This window comes from Carettochelys insculpta, chromosome 5 (genome assembly GCF_033958435.1).
Source record: "Carettochelys insculpta isolate YL-2023 chromosome 5, ASM3395843v1, whole genome shotgun sequence".
NCBI lineage: Eukaryota > Metazoa > Chordata > Testudines > Carettochelyidae > Carettochelys > Carettochelys insculpta.
The window spans coordinates 55102149-55121909 of NC_134141.1; the positions used below are offsets into that span (position 1 = coordinate 55102149).

At 44.0% G+C, this 19761-nt stretch overlaps 1 pseudogene; it reads right to left on the reverse strand.

Annotated features, from left to right (window-relative positions):
• Nucleotides 1-649: 649 nt before the first annotated feature.
• On the reverse strand, nt 650-2717 carry LOC142013100 (D-glucuronyl C5-epimerase-like; annotated as a pseudogene).
• Between the last annotated feature and the right edge of the window lie 17044 nt (nt 2718-19761).

The window sequence follows — 19761 nt, forward strand, 5'->3', positions numbered from 1 at the left end:
CATATCATAATGACCTTGAACACTGGCTGCATGTTTTTACGTTTACACGTCTTTAAAGAAACCATTATGTTCAACATATTTATCAATATATACAATTTAAAAACAAATTTTGTGTATTCACCACTCCCCCAAGAAAAGAATTTGCAGAAAAGAAGCACTTTTAAAAAGATACACTATCAACTACCCAAGCATAATTTACTGCATTATGTCACATGAGTTGTAATTCTGTTTCCAACTTATACAGAGATTATTCTATTTTAAAAGAGGCCACATACTAAATTTTCAGGCAAGTACTGGACTTTAGGCACCAATATGGCTTCTGTAAATTATCATTTTCCTACAAAAAGGAAAAATAAGAACTTCTCCCACAAACTTACGCTATGGAACACTACAGGGAGGTAAACACAGTAAAGTTACTAGTTTTTATTCGTCCTTGGACTGGATGTTTGTTTTGAATTCCCCTTCCCAGACAGAAGTAAGCTCACATTGGAATGCAATTACTTCCAGAGATCAATTTTGAGGTATTCTTTCAAAGAGTCCACATAAACTTAGTATGCAACCTTCTTAAAATGTACCTTTGTTTAGCTTTCAGGAGTCCAATATCTCCTGTCACCAGCAGGTAGCTGAAGTGTGGATGTGGTTGAGAGCTCTAGTTGTGCTTTGCCCTGCCACCTTTAAGGTAGCTCTTCCACCACTTGATGAACTCTTTGAAAATTGAGGACTTGTTAATCATGCTCAACAGCGGAAGTTGGTTTATGTGGGTGGTGTGATAGTGCCACTGGGCCAAATTGGGAACAGAGCCAGGTATGAAATGACAGAGGTTGTAGATGGTTCCTGAGCTAGTATCATAGAGTGGAACCATGGCTTCAAGGAACTCCAGGCCTCAATCAAAGAGAGCCTTGCTTCCTTCCCTAAACAGCAAGAAGTCCTGTGGAACCTTATAGACTGGCAGATATTTTGGAGCATAAGCTTTCATCGCCAAAGACCCACTTCTTCAGACAAAGTGGGTCTTTGCCCGTGAAAGCTTATGCTCCAAAATATCTGTTAGCTTAGAAGGTGCCACAAGGCTTGTTGTTTTTGAAGATACAGACTAACTCGGCTACCTCTCTGATACTTCTTTTCCTAGTTTCTCACCTGCAGTTTCTTTTAAGTCATACAATCCAATCAAAGAGTACATGAAACTGTTTAAAATGAATGAGCTAGGCGAGGTTGGGTACTCTTCATAACCAGTCATGTTTGTTCATAAAGACACTTTTCGCTCCATGATGCTCTGCCAGGAGTTTGTAAGGTGCCATTGTCTGTAAAGCTCTGTTAAGGAATGCATGGTCTTTTGTTAACAGATAGGCCCTGACTAAGGTGGAAATGGCCTGCCCTGGGGCCATTGCAGAATACTAGCCAGGGTCTATGGATTTAAACCCTTCCCCTAACTTCACTGTCACCATAACTGGCCAGCCACCTTTTTCATCCTGGTTCCACACTAGCCAGTCACTTACAGCAAAGAAAGATGCCATGTGGGCAGTCATGGATATAGTGATGTTATCAGTGAAATCTTTTCCCTTAATGATCAACCTAACCAGTTTCTTAGGCATTATTTTTGTATGCTTCACACCTTTTGTGTTGGACAAACAAATGCCTTTCCTTAAATCAATTAGCAGATCTCTCATGACAGTGATCCAGATGATCCTAGGTCCAATGCCATAACAAATATTTCTCAGTCTCTAAAAGCTAGCAGCTGAGTGTTTGAGATGTGTGTATGGTGAAGAGCTGGTTCTTTTCAGTTGTTTCCAGAACCACATATGTGCTTCCATTTGTGATGAATTTGATGTCAAAAGAAATAATAAAATCTTTTGAATTCCCGAGCTGCAGAGATGCCTCTTCAGTATTTTCTGATGTGACAAACTGTTAACATTAGTGAACCTGGATTTATCTGGTACTGTCGAAACAGAACAACATTTTGATACAGTCCAGTCTATAGGTCTGCTGTTTTTGTCCTTGTCTTCAGCTGTTTCATATACCTCTGTGTGAGATGGTTCTCAGTCAGACTTTTACTGTAATGACTTAGCCTATATTGTGCAATCTGGATTGGGTAGAAATAGCCTTGAGGTCCCCACCATGTAGATAATGGCACACCTTCAACACCACTTATGCACTTCACCCCTGTCTTGAACATCTACACTGTAGCCCTCAAAGGACATGTATGCTCTATCAGGGTGGCAAGGCATTTTCTCTGCATATACCTTGGAGTAGCTATGAGAGAACTCAAATCTGTCATAGCCATCATATTGAGCAATTTTCCCATAAACCTCAATTTTCTCATAAACCACCCAACTGAAGGGCAGAAAAACGTCATTGCCCTCTCTCCTTCCCTTAATTGTATGCTCATCATTGATCAGACAGTCAGTTTCTTCATATTTAAGTCCCAACACTTTGTTTTCATTGCTGATGAACCTTCCAACAACAGGGGTTGCTTTCTGTTGCTTTTGGAGCTATGCCTTCTCACTCTGCTGTTTTGCTAGGCTGTTTACATAGTTGTTACTTTCAGAGGCAGCTGTTTGTTTTTTCAATCCGTCTACTCTGAAGCCATCATTCAGGTTTTGTGGAAATGGAATACTTTTATCACTGGAGCATCTATTCCACAGCAGAACTGTGACCAGAGTGAAGAGACCGGAGATGATGATCAAAGTCTTGTAGTTGACCCCAGCTGCCAAGCAATGCATATTCACACCATACCTTATTCAAATGAAGATCTCTAAACTCTAGTGCATCTCAGATTTCAAAATTTCTAACACACATTAGTTTCAAATAATCACCTACAATTTTCCTTTCCTAACTCCTGTGTGGGCACGGGCCTCCCTCCGTGCCTGTGGGAACTTTCATTTGTTACAGAAATTGGAAAGAGTGCAGGGGGAAAATTACTTTCTCATGGTTAAGTCATTTGAATGCTGCCACGCAGATCTGGATTTTATCCCTGCTTCTCTTCCAGAGTTTCCATGTGACACTAGTCAAGTTACAAATACCAGAGGGGTAGCTTACTTATATCAAGATTTTCTCAGGTGATAATTTATTGTGTATGTCTCATTTTCTAGGTGCCTGGCTTGAGACTGTAGGGGCTGTTTTACAGAAGTGCTGAGCATCCAGAGCTGCAACTAAATTCAATGGAAGCTGTGCTTTGAACATAAGGGCTACGTCTACACGTGCAGCCAACATCGAAATAGCTTATTTCGATGTTGCGACATCGAAATAGTCTATTTCGATGAATAACGTCTACACGTCCCCCAGGGCCGGCAACGTCGATGTTCATCTTCGACGTTGCTCAGCCCAACATCGAAATAGGCGCAGCGAGGGAACGTCTACACGTCAAAGTAGCACACATCGAAATAGGGATGCCAGGCACAGCTGCAGACAGGGTCACAGGGCGGACTCAACAGCAAGCCGCTCCCTTAAAGGGCCCCTGCCAGACACACTTGCACTAAACAACACAAGATCCACAGAGCTGACAACTGGTTGCAGACCCTGTGCCTGCAGCATAGATCCCCAGCTGCCGCAGAAGCAGCCAGAAGCCCTGGGCTAAGGGCTGCTGCCCACGGTGACCATAGAGCCCCGCAGGGGCTGGAGAGAGAGCATCTCTCAACCCCCCAGCTGATGGCCGCCATGGAGGACCCAGCAATTTCGACGTTGTGGGACGCGGATCGTCTACACGGTCCCTACTTCGACGTTGAATGTCGAAGTAGGGCGCTATTCCTATCTCCTCATGAGGTAAGCGACTTCGACGTCTCGCCGCCTAACGTCGAAGTTGGTGCCGCTACTTCGAAGTAGCGTGCACGTGTAGACGCAGCTAAGAAGTCCTATATGATAAGAACTCTGAAAAAAATCAGGACAAGAGTGTCTCAGATTGGATACCCAGAATTAGAAGAAACATTTTCTCCTCATTTCTCTGTGCCACTACACTCCATCTGTAAAATGAGGCTAATATTATATAAGCAACATTTGTTGATGTTTTTAATACTTCATCTCCTGGTCCCTGTTGATATCAAGAAGTGTGAAAGTGAAAAAGCACAAGATTATATCCTATTTCTCAGTGGTTCTGAGTATCCTACACACCAACAGGAGTCAGCAGGAGCTGCAGGAGCTCAGGCTGTATAAAGTATAGTTTTTGAATTTCAGATAGTGTTTTATCTACAAGATAACAAAATCCCTTCACTCCTGTTGAAGTTAGTGGTAGTTGTGAGCAGTTGCCATCTTGTTAAGTGCAAAAAGGTTTGGATTAGTGCTGGTTAAAGCGAAAATACTGATGTTATTTTAGTTTCACAGAGTTTGAAATAGACCCCCATTTTTCATGGACTTATCTATGAAATTTGCTATCAGTGTTTTATTCAAAGTGGTTCTCAAAGTCATCGATTTTTTAATTTTAATTTTTAGTATAGAAAAAACATTTTGTTTTTTTAAAAAATCATGAAAAAATGAACCATTTTGATAATGCCACCAATTCTTTGGATGAAAATCTAATTTTCTGTTAACATTTTCATAAACAAAGGAAGATCTATTTTTTAAAAAAAATGCTACCTGCTCTTGTTCTGACACACAGGAGTGCTAGCACAAAAATAAGGGTCCAAGTCTTCAGACAGCTTGCATCTTAACAGTGGGGCAGAGCAGTAATTTGGTTGCAGTTGCTCAGCAGAGATGTGCCCGGCCAAAATATATTTCTTCCTATAGCACAGTTGCACTGTGTCCAGCAGAGTGAAGGTACAGAGGCAAGAAGTGGGCTCTGCCACGAGCTAGTGCGGTGGTTCTCAAACTACTTGCCATTGTGGGCTGCGCATGCAACTTTCTCTGGGTTATGTAGGCCACTTCCAAATTGAGATTAACATAGATATATGCAAGTTGAACCTCACTAGCCTGGCACCCTTTGGACCTGACTGGTGCCAGACAAGAATATTTGCCAAACCACAGGAGGTCAGTATTTCTTAGCTGCAATACCAACACTTCCACTATTTACTGATGTCGTAGAAGACATTTAGGAATAAATTACAGCTAAATAACAGCACAGAGTATGGAGCCAGGGCTGGTGGCTATAAACAAACTCTATAGGACCAGGGAAAATTTGGCCAAACCCATGTTAAGTGGTGTCTGGCTAACTCAAAATCATGCCAGATTACTGATGTTACCAGATGAGAGTTCCACTTGTAATCTGATACACACATACACTATCTATATGGCCCTGAGGATGTCACACAGGCCACAGCTATGAGCCTTAACAAATTCACTCCCCCACTCAGCCAAGGAGAGTAATTTCTCTTAGACTGGAAAGTAAAATAGTAGTAGTTTCATCATCAGTCAGTCAAGATTTTGTGCCAGGATTGGTAAAATTTTGCAAGGCAAATTATAATATGTATTAAACATCTCTTTGATGCTGGATAAAAGAAGAAAACAATTATTTTTGTCCATCATCTACTGAGGTAATATACTGCACAGAAATGAGTCAGTGCCTTCTTAGGTTAACATTTATATCTGTTTCATAAACAGCACAAACAAATTCTATAGTTTAGCATTTGTAAAAGAAAAAAAAGAGGAGATGAAAGTGGCATAACAAAATAAGATCAAATTGCCTTTGTTGAAAATGATGAGAGTGGGTAGGAGGTAAGTCTGACATATTTCATCCTAACTCTGAATATCAAAACATATACCTATAAAAAAATAGGCAGGCAAGAACCAATACATTCACATTGTTTCCCTGCTTGTCAGTGCTTGTTTGACAGTATCAACACATTTCTAATTCCAAAGGTAACAAAGATGAAAAGAAAAAGTCATTTAATATTTCTGTCAGAGATGCTGTCTGTATTACATTTAATCATAACTTGTTCCCTCCGTTCCCTCCCTCCCTCCTCTAAACAAAGGAGCTTCCTCAGGCCTGTTTCTGTTTTGAGGCCTGCAGCTGTGAAATGCTGAGAGCCCACTAGAATTCTAATATAGTCTCTATCTCAAGAGTACCCCAGTGCCTCACAATCTCTAGTAGCCACAATTTACAGCTCAAAAACTGAGATATAGAGAAGCAAAGGGCCAGATTTGTAAAGGCATTTCAGTGCATTAAGATGCAGATGGCCACTTGGGTTATTTCTGAGAATCACACTATCCATATCTTGCAGATACCTAAAAACCTTTAAAAATCTGGGCTAAGTGACTTGCCCAAAGCATGCAGCTAGGGCCACCCATTCACCCCATACTGTCCTGTACCCAGAACCCAGTCTCTGACTTAGTGGGTGCAGAATGCCCACTGGCAGCCAAGCTCATCCTCTGCCTCTCTCTCAATCCTTCCACAAGCTTCTGACCTGCTGGTGGCCCAAAGACCAACTCCCCATCCCACCCTTCCAGTGCTTCCAAAGCACTGACAGAGCTGGCACCTGTGCACAGCGTGGGGGTGTTTGAGAGGCTGGAGCCATCAAGAAGAAAAGTCCGCCCCTCCATACTAACACTGGTGCCTAATGCGCCTGCTGAGCTCCATCCCCAGACACCATGCAACACATATCCATTTCAGCTGCACTATCAGGCACTCCTCCTGACTGTATCTTTCCCTGAGAACCAAGATAATGGTCACACAGGGAAGACACTATAGCCATAGGGCTGAAGCAGATTATGTTTGCATCCAACCTACCTTCAGCTTCCCTCTATCCAGCCCAACCATTCTCCACCTCCTTCCCAGGCATGAACCTAGACTACACAGTGGACTCTTTGTGGTCAGTGGAGTGTGGGGAAGCATAGAAAAAAAGGGGGGAAGGATATCCACACTGTTCTATGTGAAGAAGAATCACCATTCACAAATCTGGGAGCAGTCTGACCCCAAAATAAAGAGGCAGGTATCACTTACAGGCCTTAACATAGTACAACCCTGGAGATATAGGCTACGTCTACACGTGCACGCTTCAGCTTATTTCGATGTAGCGACATCGAAAGAATAACGTCTACACGTCCTCCAGGGCTGGCAACGTCGATGTTCAGCTTCGACGTTGGGCAGCACCACATCGAAATAGGCGCTGCGAGGGAACGTCCACACGCCAAAGTAGCACACATCGAAATAAGGGTGCCAGGAACAGCTGCAGACAGGGTCACAGGGCAGACTCAACAGCAAGCCGCTCCCTTAAAGGGCCCCTCCCAGACACACTTGCACTAAACAACACAAGATCCACAGAGCCGACAACTGGTTGCAGACCCTGTGCATGCAGCATGGATCCCCAGCTGCGGCAGCAGCAGCCAGAAGCCCTGGGCTAAGGGCTGCTGCACAGGATGGCCATAGAGCCCCGCAGGGGCTGGAGAGAGAGCGTCTCTCAACCCCTCAGCTGATGGCCGCCATGGCGGACCCTGCTATTTCGATGGTGCGGGATGCAGATCATCTACACGTGCCCTACTTCGACGTTCAACTTCGAAGTAGGGCGCTATTCCCATCCCCTCATGGGGTTAGCGACTTCGACCTCTTGCCACCTAACGTCGATTTCAACTTCGAAATAGCACCCAACACGTGTAGCTGTGACGGGCGCTATTTCAAAGTTGGCACCGCTACTTCGAAGTATCGTGCATGTGTAGATGTGGCCATACAGGTATTATAGAATGGCTTGAATCAGAATGTCTGCTCTGTTCAAGGATTAAAAAAGTGCAGCATCAACACCATAAAATAATTCTATAGCAAGTGATCCACAGAAATGTTTGATTTGGAGTTTTGGGGAAATTATGGCAAATGATACAAAAGCTATCATTTGTTTTATTTTTGTTCTCCATGACGATAAAGAGGCCACAGCATAAGATGGTTGTGATGGGGTGGACTAAGCCCTGATGCCCTCTAAAGGAGGCCAAAGGCCTTACCACACCCCAGTGAAGAACAGACAAGAGATCCTTCAGGGAGGATAGAGTGGCTGTCCCAGCGGCAGCCAACCAGGACCTGCCAGGCCAATATAAAAGAAGCTGTTTGGCTAGGGCTTGACCCAGGCAGATTCCTATGCTGCCTGGGAGTCCAGCAGCATTTTGTAGAATCATAGAATCACAGAGCTGGAAGGGACCTCAAGAGGTCATCAACTCCAGCCCCCTTCCCCAAGCAGGATCAACCCCAAATAAGTCATCCCAGCTATGACTATGTCAAGCTGGGATTTAAAAACTTACAGGGATGGAGATTCCACCACCTCCCTAGGCAATGCATTCCAGTGCTTCACCACCCCCCTGGTGAAGTAGCTTTTCCTAATATCGAACCTACTCCTCTCCTTCTGTAACTTCAGACCATTACCCCCGTTCTACTGTCTGTCACCACTGAGAACAATTTCTATCCATCCCTTTTAGAGCACCACTTCAGGAAGTTGAAGGCTGCTATTAAATCACCCCTCATTCTTCTCTTCTGTAAACTAAATAAGCCCAAATCCCTCAGCCTTGCCTTACAGGTCATGTGCTCCAGCTCCTTAATCACTTTTGTTACTCTCTGCTGAACCTGTTCCAGCACATCCACATCCTTTCTATACTGGGGTAGGCCCAAAACTGGACACAATACTCCAGATGTGGACCCACCAGTGCCAAATAGAGGGGAAAAAACAACCTCTCTAGATCTGCCCAAAATGCTCCTCCTAATGCACCCTAATATGCCATTGGGCTTTTTGGCTAAAAGGGCACACTGTTTACTCATATCCAGCCTTTCATCCACTATAATCGCTAGGTCCTTTTCTACTGTACTGCTGCTTAGCCATTTGGTCCCTGGCCTGTAACAATGCTTGGGATTCTTCTATCCCGGGTGCACAACTCTACACTTCTCCTTGTTGAACCGCATCAGATTTCTTTTGGCCCAATCCTCCAATTTATCCAGGTCACTCTGGATCCTATCTCTACACTCCAACATGTCTACCTCTCCCGCTAGCTTGGTGTTATCCCCAAACTTGCTGAAGGTGCAATCCGGTCCCTCGTCCAGGTCATTAATGAAGATGTTGAACAACACCAGCCTCAGAACCAAACCTTGGGGCACTCCACTTGAAACCGCCCACCATCCAGATATTGAGCTATTGACCACTACCTGTTGGGCCCGACCATCGAGCCAGTTTTCTAGCCATCTTATAGTCCATGTATCCAGTCCATACTTCCTTAATATATGGGCAAGAATGTTGTGGGAGACTGTGTCAAAAGCTTTGCTGAAGTGAAGGTATATCTTATCCACCAACTTCTCTATGTCCACAGAGCCAGTTACCTCATCACAGAAGCCAATTGGATTGGTCATGCAGGACTTGGCCTTGGTGAATCCATGTTGACTACTTTTGATCACTTTCCCCTCTTCCAGCTGCTCGAAAATGGATTCCTTGAGGATCCCTTCCATTATTTTCCCAGTACTGAAGTAAGGTTGACTGGCCTATAGTTCCCTGGATTTTACTTCTTTCCTTTTTTAAAGATAGGCAGTACATTTGCCTTCTTCGAATCATCCGGGATCTCTCCCACTTTTCAAGAGTCTTCAAAGATAACAGCCAAAGGCTCGGCAATGACGTCTGCCGATTCCCTCAGTACCCTTGGGTGCATTAAATTCAGATCCATGGATTTGTGTACATCTAGTTTTTCTAAGTAGCTCTTAACTCATTCCTTTTCCACCAAGGGCTGCCCTCCAGCTTCCCATACTGCATTGACTAGCACCACAGTGTGGGAGCGTCCTTGCCTGTGAAGACTGAGGTAAAGAAAGCATTGAGGACTTCAGCTTTTCTTATATTATTTGTCACTCTCATCCAGTAATGGCCCCACACCTTTCCTGATAACCCTCTTATTGATAATATGCCTGTAGAAACCCTTCTTGTTATCCTTCACATCCCTTGCCAGCTTCCATTCCAATTGTGCCTTTGCTGTCCTGATTACTGTTCGGCATTTTCCAGCCATATATTTATACTCCTCCTTTGTCATCTGTCCAAGTTTCCACTTCTTATACGCATCCTTTCCGAGTTTAAGCTGACCAAGGATTTTCCTGTTAAGACAAGCTCGTTGCCTACCATATTTGTGTTTCTTACTATGCAGCTGGATTGTTTGTTTCTGTGCCTTCAGCAAGTCTTCTTTAAAATATTGCCAGTTCTCCTGAACTCTTTTCCCTTTCATTTTTGTTTCCCAGGGAATTCCCAGGGAGTTGAAGTCTGCTCTTTTGAAATCAAGGGTCTGTATATTACTGCTCACCTTTCTTCCTTTTGTCCAGATCCTGAAATCTACCATCTCAGGATCACTATAGCTCAGGTTGCCACACACTTCTGTTTCTCCTTCCAGTTCTTCCCTGTTTGTGAGCAGCAAGTGAAGTTGTACATGGCCCCTGGTCAGTTCCATCAGCACTTGTACCAGGAGGTTATCCCCAACATTCTTCAAAAACTTTCTGGATTGTAACAGAGAGAAAGCCGTACTAGTCTATACACTATCAAAACACAAAGCAGTCACGTAGCACTTTAAAGACTAGCAAAATAGTTTACCTAATAAACTATTTTGCTAGTCTTTAAAGTGCTACTTGACTGCTTTTTTTTTCTGGATTGTATGTGTGCTGCTGTATTGGTCTCCCAAAATATGTCTGGATAATTAAAGTCTCCCATGAGAACCAGGGCCTGTGATTTGGAAGCTTCTCTTAGATGTCTGAAGAAATCCTCATCTACCTCACCTCTCTGATCTGGTGGTCTACAGCAGACACCAACTAAAACATCACCTTTATTGCTTCCACCTCTAAGCTTAACCCAAAGACACTCAACTGTCTTTTCTCCCTCCTTATACTGGACCTCTGAGCAACCAGAATGCTCCCTCACAGAGAGGGCAACTCCTCCTTTTCTCCCCTGCCTGTCCTTCCTGAACATGACCGTGCTCCAGTTATGCGAGTCATCCCACAAAGTCTCCGCTATTCCAAACACTTCATACTTCTTAGACTGTGCAAAGACCTCTAGTTCCTCCTGTTTGTTTTCCATAGTTCTTGCACGTGTGTAAAAGTACCTTAGAGAAGTGGCTGATTGGCCCACTTTCTCCTCTTCACCTAGGAATCCTACTTTGTTGTACCCTACTCCTTTCCCACTTACCTCAGGGCTTGTGTCACTGTCCCACAACAAACCTAGTTTAAAGCCCTCCTCACGAGGTTTGCGAGCCTGCCCTCAAAGATGCTCTTTCCTCTTTTTGTTAGGTGTACCCCATCTCGTCCTTGCAGTCCTTGTTTCTGAAACAGAATCCCATGGTCAAAGAAGGAAACCAAATCCTCCTCTGCTATACCACCTATGCAACCATGCATTTACCTCAGCGATTCAATGATCCCTACCCTTACCCCTTCCTTCCAAGGAGAGGATGGATGAGAACACCACTTGTGCTCCATATTCTTTGATTTTAATTCCTAGGGTTATGTAATCTGCAGTGATCTTGTCAAGGTCTCTCTTGGCTGTATCGTTAGTTCCTACATGGAGAACCAGGAGGGTGTAATAGCCCGCGGGTTTGATGATTTTTGGAAGAGACTCTGTAACATCCCAGATTGGACAGTTTTGAGTGAGTGCTAAGCTTTGACCAGGGTTGACCCAGGTCCAGTGATTGGAGACTGACCACAAACCTGGTGAAGAACCTGGACAGGGTGCATCAGATCCCACTCTCGAGACTCAGAAGGAAGAGGTCAAGACCACATGGAGTGCCTCGGATGCAAAGGGATGCTCAAGAGCAGACTGACCCAGTTACACTGGTGCCAGAAGTGGGGTTTTGAACCACCCCCATACCAACAGGGTAATGGAGGAGCTGCTGCAGGTGCTGGCCCAGCAGAAGTATAGAGTACCCTACAGGAAGTCCAGCAGGAGGCTCAGAAAGTGGCCCTCCAGCAACAGAATATACTCCTGGAGATGCCTCTCCTGCTGGAGCTGGAGTGGCAACAATGAAAGCTTTAGTTTCAGGAGGTCCTACTCCATTGATTGGCAGCCCCAATCCCTGGTACCAGAGCCAACTCAGGACCTAGGATACCATTGGCCAAGCTTGGGCTGCTTGAGGACCCAGAGGTAACCTTTGAGCAAGTAGCCTTGACTGCTGGCTGGGACCAAACCATCTGCACTGTGTGCTTGGCTCTGTTCCTCTCTGCAGAGGCTCAGGCTGCTTATTGAATGCTGGATGATGTGGTGGCAGCTGACTATGGGACAGTGAAAGTGGCCATACTGCATTGGCTCAGGATATACTCGGAGATATATCAAAACCAGTTCCATACGTAGCCTTTTCCTGCTGGCACCCGGCCCCAAGTGGTGGCTCAATGTCTAAAGGACACGGCTTCCTGGTGGTTACGGCCTGAAAGCCACATGGCTGGTGAGATCATGGACTTCCATACAGTGGCAAATGAAGGCTGCTGAGCATCTGTGGCCATCTTAGACATTTGTTTCATCACATGGTACTAGCCTGCCTGCATGTTTCCAACAGCTACTAATCTAGGAAAAGCTACGAATGCCTAAATGTTTGCTAATGTTATCTCTCCAATGTGAATAAAGGCAACTGAATCAGGATCTATGGTGTTAAGACTTATAGGCTATAATTGATGTGGGACCTTGGATTTTTATGGGGGTTTTGCTTAGTTAGGCGTCACAGAATCAAGCCCATAATTTTTAAAACAAAAACAAAGAAGAAAAGCTTCTGAAACCAGCCTCTGAAATTGTGAACAGAGATTTTGATTACACACTCATATACCTAAGGCCACTTACTATGGTAAGTTCCAGAATGCGTTCCCTTCCCTCCCTTCCTCTGCCAAGTTAGCCACTCAGAGTAAAACACAGACAGGCTTCAGTAAAGGACAGAAGAACAAAATTTATCCTTCTGTGACTCTCTGGCTGTGTCCTCCAAACCTCTATCTTATTGCTATTTTTGATTAGTAATATGATAGCACCTAGGAGTCCCAGCTAAGGCTTCTTGCTGTACTCAGTACAATGCAGACAAGGATTTACAGAGAAGACAGTTTCCAGATATTTTAGAATCTTAGAGTGAAATTTTCTGGCTTAGTCGAGTCACTTTACACTGGATAAAAGAGACAAACAAAAAGAGTCCTATAAAGCCCTGGATCCAACTGTAGAAATTCCTCTGATGCAGAAACAGAGACAGAAAGCCACAGGCTGTCTACCAAGAACTCCTTACTCGTCTGGCTTCAGGAACCTGCTATGGGAGGAGTAGAGGCAGACACACTTGATGCTGTGGTGATTCGAGAGGTGCTGCTGTCCACCTACCATAGTAACTTAGATCGTTTCACACCACTAAGTTATGCTGAGGGCCACTCTAGCCCCCCCATCCTACCATTTGTTGCTCACCTTTCTGCCTATATTCTGCCCTTCTTGTTCTTGGCCTTTCATAGTTTGTGCTATTACCACCTCTTATTCAGTGAATGGGAAATGGTGCACCTGAAGAAACGAACATCCTCATGTGGACAGTTTGGACATGATTACTCACTGTTATTTCTTCATTCTTTTTACTCTGTCTTCAGATAATGAGTTTGCTATGAAAAGAGCTAATGCAGCCATCACAGATGAGAACTTAAATGCTCCAAGTTCAAGCAATTCAGACTGCTGCTTCCCAGAACAACAATAACTTGGCTACACTGCACATATATATTGTGGGATCATAGTTGAAGGCAAACACTGCAATAAAAAACCTGTACTTGCATATACACAAGGGAAATGATGAGTTGTGGTTCTTCTGGGATCTGTAACTTCCAACATCCTTATTTTCATGTGTTCCCCATAACATTGCACTCAGTAGAACTAACATTTTCAGAAGAAATTGTTAAGCAAGCCAAAAAGGTTTCATTAGTCTTTGCAGTGAGCACTCTAGAAAAGGAGCAGAATACACCTTGGGGAACTTGAGTAACAACAGGTCATTAACAATTTAAGACACTTCTGAGACATCATATGGCAGTGTGCTGTTACAGCTTTCGATGTTGGTATGACTGGAGAAATTAATGTTAGGTCTGGAATAAGTAAAAAAGTAAATTTAACAACTGAATCCTTCCTGTGTTTCAATAATAGAAAAATGTATTGGAAATGTAAGCCTTACAAACTGCAGAATGTAATGAAGACTGACATAATCAACTATGATAAAAATAGACTTTTGACTTTGTCTGATTACAGTAGGATATTACAGTAAAGGGAGGGATATGTTCCTTCCTATTGGACACAGCTAATCAATAAACAAGCTGTTTTTGATTCTAAAATACAAGTCACATATCAGTATAATGTTTCCTCGCATGGCTGTGTGAAGAGTTAAAGTTGTCCACAGTTTACTCTCCATACCAGGAGAAAGAAATGGTTTCATAAACAGAACATATTAGTTCAAACCAGAGCAAAATCCAGGCCCATAATCTTTGCAAGGGCTGACAAGCTCTTGTGAAATGCAAATGCTCCCAGCGTCCAGCTCAAGCTGGGTACATGGCTACACCGTGATACAGGACACAACATGGCTCATTCAGAGACACTGCCTTCTCCACACACCCCAGCTGGAATGGTAGTGACTGAGTACCACTTCCCAGAGAGAGCTGCAGTAACTGTGTGATTTTTCTCCCCTTCTCTCTCTCTTTCTGAAGAGTGCCAAGAGAGGTCCTTCTGCCCTGGGAGCTGTAGGGTTCCTCTCTCACACCTATAGGTGACTTGTGATAGCACTCAGAGGGTGCATCATCCCCCATGTCCCTGCCAAAATTTTAATTTAATGGTGTCTCTCCCTGCTTTCCCTCCCCTGCAGGCATCAGTCACCCCTAATAATGTTCAAAAATGCAAAGATGCCAGCAGGGGCAAGGGGGAAACACCTGGGGCTATTTGATGTACATCATTTTGGATAAATGGGCCACTCTTCTCCTGCCACACACAGAGTCCACCTGTGCTGGGCTGGTGGTGGCAAAGCCCCATAAAGTGATGATTCTTGTCAGCTTAAACAACTTTAATTTTATTATGCACATGTGACAGTATTGGGTTTCATCAAGTTAGCAATTGTGGCACCATCCGCCCTGAAATCCTGGGTGTGACTGTTATGTGCAGTTTGGCTTCAGAGCCCTAACAAGAGCAGCCTGTTTACAACACAATGGCCTTACCTTGTTTTGCACTAGCATCCTTACTCTTTGCTGGAGGACATGAACAGCTTTTCCAGTTGTAATTGTGGGGGATGGATGGCTCAGCGATTTGCGCTTTGGCCTGCTAAAACCAGAATGGTGAGCTCAATCCTTGAGGGGGTCATTTAGGAATCTGGGGCAAATAGCAATAGTAGGAGGCAGGGATGGTGATAGCTCCTGCTGTGAATGTAAGGGACAAGACTCTGATCTCTGAAGATTCCCTTCTAGATCTATGAGATAGGTATATATTATTGTAGGGAATGTGGCAGAAGGAATGCAGTGCTGCTGAAGGCTGGGAGGAATGAGTCTCCCAGAGGTCATCTGCATAAGAATGCAAAAGGTGTGCATGTGTGATACCTTTTCAGGCAAAGCCTAATGGGTCGCAAGTAAGCCATGAGATTTGGTCTATTGTAAACATGTAGTTGTAAAATCACAATTTAAGCTGACACTTAATGTGGGAGTTGTGAGATCTCACCAATGCTCTGGGTTGTTGTGGGGGACAGGGCAGTCGCCTTAGCTGTGTCAGACATTGATTACACAGGGCTCCCTGGTTTAAAGCATTGTGAGAGAGAGGGGAGGGGTACTGGTTGAGCCAGCTTGCTGAGTGCCTTGGCCCTGCCTATGCCTTGGCCATATAGCTATAAGCCTGGCTTGACTAACCCTCCCCACCTGTTAAAAGATAGAGCTGGATACTAGGGTGTTTGTGAAACCCCACATTAGAGATACTGAGAGCTGAAATCACTGGGTTCTGCCTTAGGGCAGTCCCAAGCAGTGGGGATAGGACCGGCGGGCGGCCTGTAGGAGCGGTGGTAGATGACGGCAGGCAGCCGGTAGGAGTGGCGGCAATGGTAGATGACAGCGACCGGTAGGGGCGGCGGCGGCGGTAGATCATGGTGACCAGCGGGCGGCTGGTAGGAGCGGCGGCAGACGACAGCGACTGGCAGACGGCTGGTGACAGCAAGGGGAGGCTACAGACAAGTGGACAGCTAGTATTGCCCTGGTGATGTATCTTTGGGCTTTGAGTTTGGGACTGCACGGCAGAGAGTACACCCTGTAACTGTGTGTGTGTGGAAAAGGGCCAAGAGCCCCAGCAAGAGACTGGGTTCTGCTGCATATGGGGATGGTATCTGGGTAAAAGGGGTTTTGTCTCTTCTGTGCTGAGATATGCTGCATCTGTCGCTGTAAACTTGGGGTAGGTTACGATCATTAAACAAGCCATTTCTATCTCAGACTCTGTGCTTGCGAGGGGGGGGAGAACCGCCTTACAGGCACCCAGCACGGGGGTGAAATTGTCCCAGGCCACTGGGTGGGGGCTCGAGCTGGTTGGTTGTATCCTTGATAGGAAAACCCCACAAGAGTTGAACCCGGCCCTTCTGGCAGGCATCTGGCATTAACAGAAGGGTTACATTATTATCCTGAGTTTCCCCCAAACACATTACTGCTGCCATTATTGGGCTGGGCAAGGCAAGGGGGAGCTGCCCCACACCCTCAGAAGGGGCAGATACTGTGGCAGAAGTGGCAAAGGGGGTTGTATCTAGCCCTCAGCATCATCCAGGCTATTGCATGTCACCCTTTCCCAGCCCTCAGAGTTGCCTTGAGGGTGTCACGTGTCACTCCCACCTCTTCAGCCAACTCAAAGAGCCAGCTGAAGTTGACCCAGCAGCTGGGAGCTCCCTTTTCTGTCACTGGACCTCAGGGCAACTGCCTCCTTTTTATCCCCTACCTTACGCATTAGTGGACCTGGCCGTTGCCATGTCCAAGCCCTCTGTTTACTCACAGAAGTTACATTCACTGCCTCCAAAGAGACAGGGCAGACACCAGGCTCATCAGTTAGCTGAAGTGTACATCTTTCAGTTTAACAATCAGAATTTAAATGGTTTTATAATAAAACAAGAATAGGTTATTAATAAGGAATGTCAATATTGAATATTGAATGACAGTAAGAAAGAACAGAAGACACAGATATGGTTACAAGTAAAACAAAACAAAAATTACTTCTGCAAGTAATCATCTTTGTCTAAGCAAGTTTTCTCACGTATAGTCAGTTCCAGCTACTCGTCTTCTTCAGACCAAGGGGATCCGTTTTTCATGAGTTCATGGGGCACTACTTCCCCTTTGTCACCCAGATGATGAATACAAAAAATGACTTTCTACCTTCATTTGTATTTCCAAAGTCTATTGTCTCTCTTTCAACAGCCAGGAAGGCTTCCTGGGGTTGCAGGCTCCATCCCCCATTTTTACTATTGTAAGTGTCCTCCCTCTTTATTTGTTTAGCTGAATGAGTTGCTGACATTATATGGAGATTTACTTTTCATTGTCTTCCTCACTCAATTTACATTGGAGATACAGGAAAACAGCTGAAACACCATTCTTTGTCTAGTACTAGCTGGGCTCAAACACTGTTTGTGAAATACCTTTTAAAAATAAGTCTATCACACACTACAACTCTTTATACACCACCCTTTCATACACCACACAATAATATCAACAGTCATCATGTTACCAATTTGCATTTGATACCTCACAAGGCTTTGCAGATACACATTATCACAACAGTGTGTTAGGATAAGTATATCGGGCCCGATTGAGTTATAGTGCAATGTATTCTCTGACAATTTGCATAGAACAGTGCCCAGGATTGAAAACTGTTTTTGCGTACTTATTTGGTCCAGCTCTACTTTCCATTTTAAATAGATCAAACAAAAACATTCAATTAATTTTGGTATCTGGTCAAGATGCCAGAATTTAGGATGGAAGGAAAGAGACACAAATAAATGAGTGAAATGACAAATGGATCAAGCTGCTTATACAGTCAGCAAAAATCACAATATAATCTGATTCACATGTAATAAATTTCTTCATTAGATTTGCTCCCTTTTTTCCCATTAAGTATTAGTTATTCTGCAATGCAACATCAGCATTACAAATTTTAATTTAGTAGAATACTACCCAATTGTGTAGGAACTATGAGAAACTCTCAGGACCTTTTTATACTATTGCAGACCAAATGTAATGACCATGTAATAACAAGGAAGACAAAGGAAAAGACATATAAGACATGACAGGACATGTGCTATCAGGTGGACATCAAACTTAAGTATATAAGATAGGCACATATCTAAAAGCACTAGACAATAAATGTACCTAAAAATGTTCCTGTAGCAGATGCCCAATGCATGTTTTATTACACGTTTAATAGGGTGATTTTAAAAAAATGCTGCTTACTAGAAGTTAAAAATATGTATCATCTGAATTTAAAGAAATTTTGTTCTTTTAGAAAGAGGGTATCTGTCTAGCTTAGGAGCATAGCTCCCATTAATGGAATTCTAAACACATCACAATCTTTAAAATACTTCCTCTACCGCTCAGGGTGCTGTGAACCTCCTACAGTCCCCATTTAACAGAAAGAAAAGCGGAGCACAAAAGCATCAAATTACTTGCTCAAACAGGAAGCCTCTGGCACAAGAGAGAACTGAACAACATCCCAAGTAGGCAGGTAGCTCAGTGATTTGAGCATTGGCCTGCTCAATCCAGAGTGGTGAGTTCAGCCCTCAAGGGGCCCATTAATGGACTGGGAACAGGTTTAAAAAAAAAAATATATCAGGGCTGATGCTAGGCCCTGCTGTGAGGGCAGGGGCCTGGACTCCATGATCTTTCCAGTTCTACAAGATAGGTATGTCTCACAGTAAAGTGCCCTAATTACTGGCATGTCATTTCTTCCTAAAACTTAATGAAAATTAAGAGCTGGAGCTCTGACACCACTTTCCTGGGTGACATGAGCAAATCATGTAATTCTTGTCACAGCTCATTCCCCTGTAAACAGATATATCTGTTACCTCCTTCACAAAGAAGTTGATAAATGATAAACGTTTCTAAAACTTCATGAGAACTTTGGATTAAAGAGCTCTAAGACATATAGTCTGTTGCTAAATACAAGCCAACAGCTTCAAATTATATACTCTTGTGAACTATGATGGATGTAAACAGCATCAGAATGTACCCATTTGTCACAGCACATTCAGAACTGTCAAAATATGCTCTGAATTCAAAGTTCTTGGCCAGATTACCATCCCTTAGCCTCTTAACTCCTCCCAAACCTAATAATACTTTTAGAAGGACACATCAGTCCATCTCACAATCCCATCAGCTAGATAGGGTCTGTCACTCAGACTATGTTTACACTGAAACCACAGCAGCCCTAGAGTTACAGGGACATGTGGCTGCAGCACCAACACCCAAGAATCTACCAGCTGGAACAACCCCAGATGGGAGAGAGGGGGTCCTGTACACTTCTGACCAGCCCATTTCACCTGCCTGGCTTCCTGCTTCATAGCAATGCAGGTTGCAGGACAGCCAGGATGGCTCTAGCAGGGTGCAGGGCCTGGGGCAAGTCACCTACATGGGGGCCACGCTTCAACATTTTTTATACAGATGAAATCTAGTTACAGTGAATTTCAAAGGCACCTGCTGCCTGCAGGTTAAATATTGATAAGGCCCTGCTTTATAATTATAATGCTATTATATTGCAGCTTTTTTTTATAATTATATTTTAGTTCATATAATTAAAAAAACCTCACTGATCATGATCACACCACCATCATTCTGAAATCCACCTTCTTGGGCTTCCTTTCAGAAAACTCTGCTGTCTAATCACGGTAATGCAGGTTTCATGCTATTTCCTTCTCAATGGACAAAATGGCAAA